A 13,999-nucleotide genomic window follows, 5' to 3' on the forward strand; every position below is an offset into this window, starting at 1 on the left:
CGCAGGGTGGCTGCTTCCGTCGGAATCGTCGTCTTCCGTGGAATCCTCGTCCGGGTCCGAGAGCAGCGAGGATGCTAGGGTGGCCGTGAGAGAGGACAAAGGGGAGTTAGTGCAGCTGACGACCCACGGCCTGCTGCTCTGGGGATGCTGGGCTCTGCCCTCAGTGGGGTGGGTCCCTAGCTCCGAGTCCTCCCTGGCCTTGGTCGCTTGATCTCCGCAGGGTTCGGGAGGGGGGGGCTGGGGGGCTCTCTGGTTGCCCACCTGCTCTTCCCACCTCCGATTCCCTCCAAGACCCGGAAGCCCGTCTGTGTGATCCTCCCCCCGCTGGAGGCCGTCACTGTCCCTCAGACTGCCTCTGCGTGACTTTGTCCTTCTCCGTCCTTGTTCCTGTCCCTCCCTGCTCTCCTTCCTCCTGCTCCTCCTCCCCTAGAGATGCTCCATGTCCTTCCCCCTGCCCAGCTGCACCCATCCTATTGTTGTCCAGGAGGGGGCAACCAAGGAAAGAGAGGAGATGTCCTGGGTCCCCCGGAATCGGTCCCCTGATCCGTCTGTGCTGGGAGCAGCTGTGATGGGTGTGGCATTGCTGAGGACGTGCAGGGAGAGATGGCCCAGCACCTCCCCACAGCCCATGTCTGCCCAGGGACTGAGATGACCTTCCCAGGGACGTGTTTCAGGGAACGCAACGCCCTCTGTTTCCTTAAGTGTTACAGAGGTTGAATGGAGACGGAAGCACTGGAAATTGTGCAGGTGCCCCCAGCTGTTCAGGGCAGCCCTGGAAAACGTCTAGCGGTGTGGTCACTGAAACACAGGATTCCTGGCAGTGCTCCTGCGGAGGCTTGCAGGGAGTGGACGGGGTAGGGGTGTGTGTAGGGCCCTGGGCAGGCCTGAGGAACGTTTGCCGTTTGGGCGTGCCTGGGGAGTGGGGAGCATGGCCAGGGCTGTGTGCCGGCGAGGTGGGTTTGTGAGAGGAGCCGTGACTCCCTGGCCCTGCTCCCAAGAGGCTCTGTGCTATGCCTCGACGCCAGCTGGTGAGAGGTAGAGCGGACCCGGGGCAGCAAGTGTGTGAAGCGGGTCCAGCAGCCCCTTCACACAGGCCTGGGGGACCGTGGCCCGCGCCAGGGGGTCTCCGGGGCAGCTGCATGGGGGCGTCCTTCCCTTGGGAACACGTCCACAGGTCAGACTCGGCTGGGGTGTGAAGGCGGGCCTCCAGGAGCTACGATTTACGGGAGCCGGTGTAGTGACCCCAGGGGAAGTACGCTTTCCCTTCTGCAGCTCTGGGCGTCCCCTTGAAGGTACAGCAGCTTGGAGAGAACCAGGACGGTTTGGTAGTGGAGGTTATGAGGGAGAGAGTTGAGACCTGTCTTCCACCTCCTGGCTCACACCAGAACGTAGTGTCCCGGTTCTCTTGCCCAGGAGAGGGTGGTCGGGGCCGCCAAGTCCTGAGCATGACCAGGTCTGGGCCCGTGCCAGGAAAGATCCAGAATGTCGTGTGCACCATTCCCGAGAGGCCAGGAGCAAAGAGACCAAGCTTTGACATGCGGCAGCGGCCAAGGGAGGCACGAGCAGGTTTGATGGGAAAGATCCTTAAAGGAGCCGCGCAAGGAGTCGAGGTGGTGATGACAAACCCAGCCTACCCTAAAGGCCCGTGGACACCTTGTCTGCTCTTTTCCCTTCAGAAACCGTGAAATGAGCAAATCGTGCCTGTGCCAGAGCATCCCTTTGCTTGGTGGCTTTTGACCCACCTTCTTCATTTCTCCAGAGCGGCAGGGGCAACCCCAGGTTCCCGGGAAGCCTGTCCCACTGTTCCCTTCCTCGGTGCCGTTCCCTACCTGAAGAGACTTCGTCCTCACTGTGGGAGTCGTCGATGCTCTCCACACGCAGATCTGTAGGAACCGAAAGAGGAGCAATGCCGTTAGGAGAGAAACTGCCTCACCCCTTCCTCCCAGGTGCGCTGAGGTGTCTCTGGGCCATGCAGCGTCTGCCTGACCCTTTTGCTGCGCTGTCAGAGGTTCACGGGGCTGGTGTGGAGCCGGAGCCCTCGGAGGAGACAGGGACTGGAGTTTCATCCCTTCTGATGAGACCAGGATGCTGCCGCAGTCACCTCAGTGTCAGTTCTGCACGCCCATGACCGCGGCCCCCTCCCAGCGCAACCATCGGAAACTCCAGTCGTTACGGGCCTCTTGACGTGTGGCTAGTGGGAGTGAGCAGCCGGACGTTTTCGTTCCCTTGATGATTTCCGTACCCTGCACTGAGATAATAAATGACTGTGTGCGGCGGATACTAGACAGACTCTTTCCTGGATCGCTCAGCACTAGAAGCCAACCGGGAGCGAGAGACAAGGCCTGCTCTCCCGCGTATTGCTCGGGCATCCGTGGCTGGTCTGACAAGGGACGTTGATAGGGAAGACGTTCCCGGGCTCACGCACGCCCACCGGGCGCTGCTGGGGGACTTTGGACCCGAAGGGATTAAGGTGAAGCCCCAGTTCCTAGAATAAATGGGGACCAGATTCCATGCAGCACTGACCAGAAGCACAATGTGATGCTCTCGGAACAGAGAAGCCGCTAGAATAGATAAGGGACCCACAAAGGAACACAACGAGCCACAACGTTTCTGAATGTGAAGAAGTCGGGGGTGGGTCCCTAGAAGCTGACCTTCCAATACCTTGGATGACTCCTCTGAGCCAACAGGATGGTGCTGGCATACAGATAGGCAGGGCACCTGGGAGCGGAAGAGAAATGCCCAAAGAAATGCGCTCGTGTTGGCATCACGATGCTTGACAAGAGGACCGCCTAGAAAACGCATCCTCTTCTGAAACAGCGAACAGAGAGGAAAGGCAGCCCACACAGATTGGAGACACCGTTGGCAATCCTTATTTCAGAAAAGGTGTGTTCACGGACAAAAAGGAAAAACAGCCAAGAAAACCAACCAAACAAAAGAAGACCAGGATTTCACCAAATGAAAGACTCGGGAAGAAGACAGGAATAGTCTGTGCTGTAAAGGGAACGAATGACTCGGCCAGTCAAGCGGACGTCGTACGAAAAGACGGTCCACGTGAGGCATCGTGAGGGCAATGCGAATCCAAAGGACACCGAGCTGTGGCATTGTCAGTTAGGGTAGCGAGGTCCCAAAGCAGGAATTCAAACCCAAAACCCATGTTGGAAGGATGCAGAAAATTGGAGACTTGGTATGCAATTCGTGGAATGCAGACCGGTGCAACCACCCTGGAAAAGCCTGTTGAGTGTTCTCAGAGAGCCGCGAAAGGTACTCCTGTGGATCCCGCACACGCGAGTGAGGAAAAGGGATGTCGGAAAATCAGATTCTGTTCCAGTACGTGTTTCTCCTGAGAGAAAGTCTTGTTGGCTGCCAAAGAACCCTGAAACCCTGATTTGGCTCTGTTTCCATTCCCAGGCACTGAACTCCCTTGAGTTGTCTATTGGCCCAAATCTTCCGAATCTAAGAAGGCCCTCTTGCACGGACAGATGGGCAGCGAAATGGGTGGTGATTGTCCTGTCCCACCTGTGGAGGTTTGAGGTTCTCTTTGGCCACCTTGCAATGCACAGAGCCCCCTTCGTTCCTGCATGGAGGGGGCCCAGGTCCCCCCAGTGAGGCTCAGTCCCCGAAGACGACCGCATTCTCCCTTGGATAGGACACCTTTCGGTCCCACCTCCGAGAGACCCAGGGAGGACCAGTGGTGGGTGTGGGATTTCCCCTGGGAGAAGGCCAGTTGCATTCTTAGACACAGTATCTGCAGGGAAATGGTAGATCTCCATGGAGAAAGACGGAGTGAATGGGCCCCACTGCCCCTTTGTGCGGGTCCTCCCCGAACGGGCTGTTGCACGAGGCTGCCCCGGAAGCCGCCTGCAGAAGGGAGGAGTGTGTCCCAGCGCTCAGTGCTTCTGGTGAGGTTGGGAAGACGCGTCGTGGGGCCCCTGATGCAGAGACGTGTGTGTGAGTGTAGTGTCCAGAGGGAGGTGCTGGGACCATTCGTGCCCGAGACCTACCTTGGCGGGACAGCCCCAGCCTGGACACTGACTCCGTAACAGGGATTGGAAAAGACACACTTGTGTCTTTGGGGCACAGTCTAGCCCTTCCTAGTTAGCGACGGGATTTGTTTTCTGGGGGAATTGATGTGTATTTGCAAGGAAAGAACACCTCTTTCGATTGTAGGTGTTGAAGAGTTTTCCCATGAATGGACGTGCATGACGTGACCGTGATGGGAAACTTCCCTGAGAACGTGGACACCATTAATCGCCATTTTGAGGGGACCGGACACGTTGGAGAACATAGCATTCACCCACCTGACACACACGCACCAACCCTGAGAATCACGGCGCGTGGATTCCCATGGAAACACACCTCGTGCCCAGCACCCAGTCCTGCAGCACCTAAGAGCAGCACGGTAGCTTCCGGGGTCAGGGTCACGAGGCCTCGGGTCTCGGTCCGGAGCGTGACCCTTAGTCTCGTTGCAACAGGTTCTGGATTCTGGGTGGCTCTCAAGATGGAGCCTGCAAGGAAGCCCCACCTTGCCCATTGTCCAGGTTGCTCCAAGCCAATGAGTGACTCTAGAGGACAGCATACTTACCACTCTCCCTTCCCAGCAGGGCCACCTGCGATTTCTGAAAAGAAAACATGGTGAACATCAAGTCCTGCCTCGTCCTGTGTGCACAGCTCTTTTGTTCTCTTGGTGAGGGGCAGGGTCATGGGCAGTGATACGGAATCCACCTAGAGGTTGCATGGCCTGGGTCCATTGGGTGGCGAGGCGGTGTCAGTAGCACCCGTGAACAAGCTCACGACCCTGTGGACTGTAACCGAACCCTGCTGCTGTTTCCTGCAGGGTCTTTGGAATGGGGTCTCCGTGGCTAAGAGACGCTCCCTCAATAATCTCCCCACCAAGGACATGGTCCGTGCTGAGGTGTTCGGATCTGATTGCGAGTATAAGAGAAACAAGGGATGCTGTACCTCACCTGAAGAAAGGCTAACTTACCACCTTGGTGAAAAATGGGGCCTCTCCCGCTGTGCTGTCCACGTCAAGGCCATCGTACAGGCTAGCCAGGGGATCTAGGTGGATACACACAGAGAGTGTCGGGACCCCGACGGGACTCTTCGGGAACCGCTCAGGGAGCTTTGCTTGGCGTGCACGTGCGGACAAGTGTGTGGAGGTGGGGAGCTCATCAGTATGGACTGAGCTGTAGTGGGCCCTTCCCGGGTGGAGGATGAAAGGTCCTGGAGAGGAGCAGGGACGTGAATAGAAACTCTGCCTCCCGTTGGAGCTACAGGGCCTGGAGTAGCTGTGAAATAAATAGTCCATCTCCAAGGCACACCTACTGCCTGCCCCCAAACCTGCACCACCTAAGAGCAGCGCCGTAGTTTCCGGGGACAGGGCCATGAGGCCACGGGTCTTTCCCCAGAAACTCCCTTTCTGTTACTCCGACCCTTTCTTCTCAGTCCCGCCGGACCTGGAATCGGGGTGGTTCTCATCGTGGAGCCTGCGAGGAGGCCCCACCTCTCCCCTTTTCCAGGTTGTTGCAAACAAGTGAGTGACGCTGGAGGACAGAATACTTACCGCCGTCCCCTTCCCGCAGGGACACCTGTGATTTCAGAAAAGAAAACAGTATGAACATCCAACCAGGCTTTGTCCTGTTTGCATGGCTCTTTTGTTCCCTGGGGCCTGGGAGGAAGCCAGGTGGGGAAGTGTGCTAGAGGCCCGTGAGCCCCAAAGTAGGAAGAGAGCAAAAGGAGTCCTCCACGGATGGCGCCCAGTCGTCCTAGAGGCCCCACGTTCCGGGTCCCACCGGACAAAATAGGTGGCAAGGAGGAATAGCTGCTACCCGTACCCAAGCTCCCTGCCCTCCAGATGGTAGGTGATCCTGCTGTGGCTGTCCCCGCCCCCCTGCAATGCCTTCGGGATTAGGTAGCACTTGGTAACAGATTCTCACTCAAACTTCTCCCTACCCTGTCAATTGTGCATGCTGAGATTTTTTTTTTTTTTTTTACGTGACCTTGATGAAAAAAAGCCAGAAGACTTCTGTGTCTCCCACAAAGAAAGGCCAACGTACCACCCTGGTGAAAAATGGGGCGTCTTCCTCTGTCGTTCCTGTCGAACGTTCACCCGTCTGTCCATGCAGCCAAGCTAGGGAGAGATCCACAGAACGGTCAGTCCACTGGTGGGGCTCGGCAGGAAGAGCTCAGGGAGTTCAGCTTGGGGTGGGCGTGCCCGGGAGTGTATGGCGACGTTGGGTTCCGTGGGTACGGACTGAGCAAGGTGCCGCTGCATCAAGAGAGGTCAGGGCCAGGAGCAGGAACGGAGAGAGAAACGTTGACTGTGACCTTGAGCTACAGGGAATGGAATCAGGGTGACCTCTTCAACCCGAAAGAGGGTAAACACTAAGATACACGCTCCGTTGTACTGACAGGCGAGTTCCTCCAACCAGCGACTGGGTCGTGGTCATTGTCAAGACCGTTTCTTGGCCGCTCCCACCTCTCTCTCTCCCCTCTTCTAGGAGATTGTCTTTCTGCAGAAGAACACTGTGTGGCAGGGTTGCGTTCACTGGGAGCGCAAGTAGCCTAGAGGTTTCTGTTTGTTCCTGAGTCATGCAGGGTCAGGAAAACCAAAGACCCAGGATTTCTACGTACTGACATCTGACCATTCCAACAGAGTCCCCATCCACAAAGTGCTGATTCTTCCCAGTCTTCCTTTCCTGTGGCATGTGGGTGTGTCCTTGGAGCCCGCGGGACCCAGTTTGCCAGGACCCAGCTCCCCCAGTCAGGAACCGGCAAGTTCACGAGAGAGCGGAGGCCAGGCGAGAGAAGGGCACTCTCTAACCTGGCCATGTAGCAGATGGTCAGGAAGTGTGATCGGGCCCCAAGCTAATGATGCAGCTCTCCTGGCCGTTGCCATCTGCCAGTGAGCCTTCCCCCTGTGCATTCAAGATGGGAGCGTTTTTGTAAGGCCGGTGATGATGTCTTGGTCGACTAAAGTAGCTTCTGATTCCGTTGTGTTTTGACCCTGTCTGAGAAACGTCCCCAGCTAGGACAGATGTGGGCCCCTTCCTTTCTCCCCATCCCTGTCTGAGGAAAGGGAATCCTGAGCAACCCTCCAGGTGGAGCTGTGTTGAGCGAGGAATGTGGTGTCTTAGGGGGGTGGGCGCAGCGGGGATGAAGGAGGTTTGGCTTTGAAACTTTGACCCGGGCCCTCAACTCCATGCAGCGGGAGATGTCTTCTGATGAAACGCACGCACTCAACACACCCGACATGCCCGGTCCCGTCGCATCGACCCACGCAAAAACAAGCCCCAACCCTCAGATGCACCAAGCACACCGCCCGAATGACCTACTGGTTTGCAGGGACTGGAGCACAGGGTCCTGGTTTTCTACAGGACACTCGGTTGGTTCAGTCCGCCCCAGCCTCCGTTCCCGGGAGGAACTCAGAATGGGGGAAGCTTTCCAGCTCCAGACCAAAGGAGGAGAGAAAGCCCTACCTTGTTCTTCCGCTAGATCTGTCCCCTTAAAGTGAGTGATGGGGGAATACCCACATGGGACATATCCGGTTGCCGCCTCCTGCAGTTGGAGAAAGGGAAACCCAGTGAGGATCCCAGCACCCTGTGCACACCGTGTGCACACATCTCTGTGCCCTTGGTGTCGTAAGCCAGCTAGATGGGATGCAGTCATTGCGTCTGTGATCCGGAGAAGGAGAAAATGACCTCCAGAAGAGGCTCCGGCTTGGAATGTCAAAACTCCCCCGTCCATGTTCTTCGGCGACTCATTCCAAAGCCATTTCCCACAGACAGAATGACCTGGTGGAAAATGCTCACGGCCACCCATTGCCTAAGCAGCGGTGGTGATGTTTTCTCAGTGCCCGTCTCAATCCGGTGTCCGTTAACGGTATAAACTCACGGCAGGCTCTCAGCACCAAGGACATTGACTCTCCCCTGTGGCACGTCCATGCTCAGGTGTTCATGGAAAGAGAAATCAAACCCTGGTTGTCCCTCAGAAGCACAGAATGACTTCACCGAGGTGACGGAGCGGCTCAGACCTTGAAGCTTCTGCCTTCAGCTCAGGACCTGACCCTAGGGTCCTGGGATGGAGCCCCACATTGGGCACCCTGCTCAAAAGGGGAGCCTGCTTCTTCGTCTCCCTCTGCTACGCCCCCTGCGTGCGCTCTCGCGCGCTCTCTGTCTCTCTCTCCTTCTCTGTGTTTCTGTCTTTCAAATAAATAAAATCTGGAGGAAAGAGGAGTTTACCTGAGGGAGAGTCGGAGTTTCTTCCTCGGCCCTCCAAATGGGTAGCTCTTCCGTGAGGTCCTCGCGGGGAGCTAGGAGGGTAGAGAGGCACTGTGAGGACACTGGTGTGGCTGCCCAGGAAGTAGGCAGGGAGTTTGGGTGGATGAGGACAGGAGGCGAGTGTGTGCGTGCGGGTGCGTAGGAGGTACGGGCCGCACTGCTGCCGGGCCTTGTCCTTGGTGCAGAGAGGAAGGGACGGGAGAGGAGCAGGGAGGAGACGCGACGAGGGTGTTTGTCTTTCTAGCTAAAGCGAGCCCGATCAAAGCCAAATGGTCAGTCCAGTACATGTGAAGCCTACCCTGGCTTCTGTGTGAGGACCGAGTCCCATAAGCTCTCCTGACCGATGTGCCACTAAGGGGTCCCACGCTGCTTCTTTGGAAATCAGCTCTGGGCCCAAGATCCCCATATGCTGTGACTATATGCATCGCGTCTCTGTATGATTTTGCACGGCATAAAAAGCAGCCTTGCTTGCCGGGCTGAATTCAACCGTCCGAAAAGAAGCCTAGTAGTTTGCTTCGCTCATCCTTTCTTTGTCTTCAGAAAATCCCACGTGCAACGCTGGAGAGCTCGGACATCGTAGCTTCCGTAAACAGCCGGCACCGTCGATGCGTTTGATCGATTCCTTGCACTATTCTTGAGCTGTCCCGTGTGTGTGTGTGTGTGTGTGTGTGTGTGTGTGTGTTTCCCCTGAAGACAGTGGCTGTCCGAACCCTCCCAGGTGTTCTGACCAGTGGGGAGTTCCTTACGCAGAGGAGTCTTGGAGTGTGTGCTGATAGGCTGTAGGCCTGCTTTGCGGGAGATTTGCCCCGGGGGTGTTGGGTCCAAGCTTCCACCCAAGCTTGACCTTGATTTCCTTTTGGCCAGTGGTGTGTGAGTGCGTGCTTAGACAGTTTGAACCTTCCTGAGGCTTAGGGAAGTCTTATCAAGTACAGTCCGTTCCCTCCGTGATGCTTTTCTGCCATTGGTCGTGCGTGCACACTGAGACCGGCTATGACCGATGTTGCCCTGTTCTGTCCTCCACGGGTCCACACCCTTTCCAGCCATGTGGGCTTGAGCCCGAGGATGTGGCTTTTCTCTGTGCACTTGACTCCAGGGACCAGGCTGTAATCTTGAACGTGGGCTTCTAACCTTGCCCTGGCTTCTGTGTCCTTGGAAGCCACTGTGTCCTGTTGGGTCCTGTCGGGGACCATCATAGAATCTAGGTTTGTGGCTGTGTGCACAGAGGCTGGTGGCCCTTTTGCTCGCTAACACCCATGGTACATCACGAGCCCCTGGCTGAGGTGCGTAGGCCAGAGCAACTTTCAGATTGGAACCTGAGCTCCAATCTTGGCTTTCCAAGTAGGAGGTCAAGGGTTTGGATCCTTCATCTCTGCACCATGCCCGTCTCAGGAAAGCAAAGGGAAACGTCCTCCAGGTACAGCTGTCCTGAGCACGGGAAGGAGTACGTGAAGTGTGCCAGGGTGATGAGAGTGTTTTTGGAAGGGTGACACTGTGATTGTGATGGAAGTGTGAGAAAGATCTCCTGGGAAAGGCACACAGTCGTGTTCACAGGCATCACACATGGACACACACACAGACGCACGCCCACACGCACCCACGCCCACAGGGCCTTCATCGCACGTGCACACAGATCTCCCCTTCCCTATGTACGAGTTCTTCCAGGCCCTATTCGACGTGGTGACCGTGCCTCCCTGGACAGTCTGGGTCAGTATCCCCCAACCCCCGTTCCTTGTTGGAACCCAGAATCAGGGGGCAGGCTTCTTTGTACTCTAGATTTCCTCCCAGCGCCCGAGGTTCTTAAAGACGTACAGCTGTCGTTGCTCCCGGCGTCTACCTGCGACTGGGGAAAAGGAAACCCAGTGAGGATCCCAGCATCCTGTCGGCTGTCGGTCTGGGGAGGACTTCAGGCAGTTAATTGGATGAGGTCCCGTGGTGGAGTCCATGTCCCCCCACCCGAGTTCAAGAGGACTGGGATCAAGGAGAAGGCTTTTCTGCTGAAGAAGGTGTTTGATCCCATGGAGTTTGTAACTGAGGCTGTCCTGTGTCATCGCCCTTTTTGGGTCCACTGTGCGTAAGAGGTCGGACCCAGCATTCTTCCACGAGGGGAGACTGCTGCCCGCTTCCCCTGGGAGGTAAGGTGCCAGATGTTCATCAAACTCCATTGATGGAAGAACTCAAGGAAGTACCATTTCTGTCTCTGAGAAAGAGAGGCGAGCTTACCTCAGGGAGAGTTGGGGCGCCTTCCTCTGTCCAGGCCCTAGGAAGGTCCTTGGACTGGCCCTCCGCAGGGTCTAGGAGAACAGAGAGGAGCTGTCAGGACATTGGCTGCGCTACTCAGGAATGCCTCGGGGAGTTAGGTCTACTGGATGTGGACGCGGGGCCAGAGGGAATGGATGTGAAGGGTGACCAAGCAAGGCCTGACGTGCCGCTGGGCCAACGTCCTTGGTGTCCACAGAAACACGGAGGAGGGGAGCAGGATGGAAAAGGGAAACGGGGCCTTGGCTTTCCAGCGGAGGGGATGTCATCCGTGGGAACTCCTCAGCGTCTGTCTGGGAAACACTCAAGGCACCCTGGGTTTCAGGGCGCAGTCCCCTGAGCCCTCTTGCCCACTGTGAAGCCAAGCCAGCTTGCCACTTCTTCAGCTGGTCATGGGGCCTGTTCAGCTGTCTTCCCTGCACCTCTGCTGTGACCCTATCGGTCCTCTATCGTGCCTTGGAGTTGTGGGTTTTTCGGTGATGGAATGTAAGTACCGTGGACGGTTGTATTTGTTCGTACGTGTACGTTCAGTGACACTGCTCACGTCCCTGATGCTTTTGTAGACCGCACTGCCATCTACCGGGGAAAACGTTGCCATCCTATCTCATGGAACCTCTGTACCCGTGACGACATGACCGGCACTCCCCCTTTCCTCCCTGCACAGTCCCTTCTACTTTCTGGGTCTACGAATGTCCCTACTCGAGTGTCCTCAAAGCCTGGGATCATGTAATGTTCCTCTTGCCTTGTGTGCTTGCTTTCAAAATGTGTGTTAGGTTTCCGGTTTTTTAAAAGCTTCGGTGATGTCTGTGCCACTGACCGAAAGAATGCGTCTCCAAGCAACGTAATGAGTCAATCTCCAAGGTACCTTCCTTGGTGTCCTTGATGGTGTAGACCTCATCGTGGAGGGAGAACCGGACTCTCTTCTTGCGTCGTCGTGGAGGGGCTGGCGTGGTTGTGGGCGGCTCCGCGTGGTCATCGAGAAGCTCTCCACAGATGGCTGGGAGACGCATAGAAATAGAGAGCAGTGTCAGCATCTTGTCGTCAGAAGCCCTTAGGGGGGATTGGACATTCTTCCCTTCTAGTCCATCCGTCTCCTGCCCCTACTCGCCAGCTGCCCAGCAGGCATTCCTCCCTCCAGGTGGCACTTAGGAAGAGGTGGCCGTGTGCTGTGCTGTGCTCTGAATTCCGCCCCCTCCCACACCCACAGGTTCTGTGGGCAATGGCTTGTATGGAGCAGAGACAGGACAGAAACGCAAGAGAGCGCCGTGAGCACGCCTGATGGCCTGGGTTCACATCCCATGGAGCGGCCACACCTACCCGAGAGTGTTCCCCAGAACCCTCTGTGCCCCGTTTCCTTGCCCTCCGGCCTAGACGTTAGTGTGCCGTCACGGTGTCCCAAGTGATTGAGTCCAAGGAGCGCCTGGGACCTAGGGGAGGACGGGATGCTTCCCAGCCGCTCGGCAGGTGTTGAGGAACGGACTGCCTCCGGACTCCGCTAGACGGCTGGCTGTGGGTGCAGCCCAACGTGGGACTTGGGATGGCTCCACCGCACGGGAGGATGGAAGCCCCCTCGTTATCCTTCCCCTGAGAACGATGCTTGACAGCCAACAGAGAATCCATGTGCCTTTCTCCTGTCCTCCCCCCAGCAGCGCCCATGGGAGTGGCAATGGGCTGGAAGCCCCCTTGGACAGTGGAGGGCCCTGAAATGTCGGCTGGTGAAGGGACCGTCCAGAGTTGCCACCCTGATGAGGGATGGATCTGGGACAGGCATGTCGTCGTTTCCCTGTGGCTGGAGCTCCCCCAGCCCCTGACGCCAACCCACGGCCCCTGAGAAAACGTCCTGAAGCCCTGAAGCAGGAGCTGCCCTCACAGTCTCAAATCCCTCTGTGCCAGTGTTTCTGTAGGGGAGAGCGAGTGCCACGAGACCAGACTCAGTCCTCACTCACCTCTGTGTTTGGGGCCCTGACATCAACTATGTGGCGGTTTCTGCCCCATGGGGCCCTAGTGAAGGACCAGGAACGTGTGGCATGGGCCACGTTCCCTCACCTGTCTGCAAGGTCAGCACGGTCGCCCAAGGCCGTCCCGAAGGCCAGTTGCACCCCACGGCTCCTGGGGTTCTGCTTGGCTCCCAAGCTGATTCAGACTCCCAGCGGTCACACTCTGACCCCGCCGAGAGCTCGCTTGCCTTGAGCTGGCCAATCCCGAGGAGCAGTTGATGGTACGAACGGACATGGAGGTGGCCATGTGGGCCGGGGGTGGTTGGTTTCAGGATGGAGATGGATGATGCTGAGTGGCCTGAGGAGCCTGGATGGAAGTGAGGCTGCCCTGGCTGGAGTGAGTCCCTCCCTACTGTCTCGTTCTTCGCCAGCATCCCCTGTCTACTGTCAGGTCTCTTGATCCCCTGCGGAGACTGTAGGTGTGGGGGACAGTCTCCTGTCTCCCTCCCTAGGCCGGGCCTTGAGAACCCAGCCCAGCAGTAGCTTTGCGACCAGCAGACGGGCCACGGTGCAGCGGCCGTGTGTGCGGTCCACCCTCCCGGTGGCACAGCCCGTGCCCGGGCACTCCCAGGCATCAGGCAGATGGCCCGTGAAACCCTCCACATCAACCCTTGAGACCACCCCGCTATCTTCCAGTGTCTCTCCTTCTAAAGACAGCTGCATTTCGACCGCTGACCGTTCCTCTCCGATTTTGTCGTCTCCCATCGGGAAGAGGTGACCGGCAATGGGTTCCCCTCAAATGTGTTGCCTGGGTCGCACCAAGAGTCTCCTGATCCAGGGACTACAGTGTGGCGTGTGACCTGTGCGTTGTGCCTGTAGGACTGTGTGCGAAGTGGGTATTCAGAAAGAGTCCGGTTTTCTGAACGTCGAAGCGGTCTAAGGAAGGCAGCTTCCCCAAGAAATGCCAATGAAATAACCCAGGCAAACCAACAAATACAGGCCTCGACCCGGGAGGAGAAATCAGAGGGTGGAAAGGAAAAGCCAAAGAGAAGAAGCCTGTCTCTGTAAAAGGGAGGCAGCCAGCTGGAGAGAAGAGAATTGAGAACATCGATAGGCACATACCTGTACAACAGCAGCAGAGATTTCCCATGGTGGGGAGCTTTACTCCTGTTCACCGAACGGCCAGGGGTTCGGCTCACAGAGTGACCGTTGAAACGGAAGGTTGGATGCGTGTCATCAGGTCACCGTGGCGATGGCTCATGACAGAACTCTCAGGGTGAAGGCATTCCTGCACACTGTGGGGTCATGGAGGGAAGTGGGTTGGGGAGGGGTGGCAAAGGCCACGGTCGCCAAACTGCAGAAAGAACCGGGATGCCCTTCAGCAGACAAATGGATAAGGAAGATGTGGTCCATATACGCCCTGGAGTAGGATGCCTCCATCAGAAAGGATGAATACCCAGCTTCTGTAGCAACGTGGACGGGCCTGGAAGAGATGATGCTGAGTGAAATAAGTCAAGCAGAGAGAGT

General features: G+C 57.0%; 1 long non-coding RNA gene across 1 annotated transcript; it reads right to left on the reverse strand.

Annotated features, from left to right (window-relative positions):
* Positions 1 to 4,586: 4,586 nt before the first annotated feature.
* LOC116863354 lies at positions 4,587 to 5,589 on the reverse strand. The gene is made up of 3 exons (XR_004381811.1): positions 5,564 to 5,589; positions 4,985 to 5,058; positions 4,587 to 4,607 (listed from the first exon to the last, which is right to left on the reverse strand). It is a non-coding gene; the product is annotated as an uncharacterized LOC116863354 (long non-coding RNA).
* Between the last annotated feature and the right edge of the window lie 8,410 nt (positions 5,590 to 13,999).

Source organism: Lontra canadensis, unplaced genomic scaffold (assembly GCF_010015895.1).
Source record: "Lontra canadensis isolate GAN:19392208 unplaced genomic scaffold, GSC_riverotter_1.0 scaffold956, whole genome shotgun sequence".
In the NCBI taxonomy this organism is placed as follows: Eukaryota; Metazoa; Chordata; class Mammalia; order Carnivora; family Mustelidae; genus Lontra; species Lontra canadensis.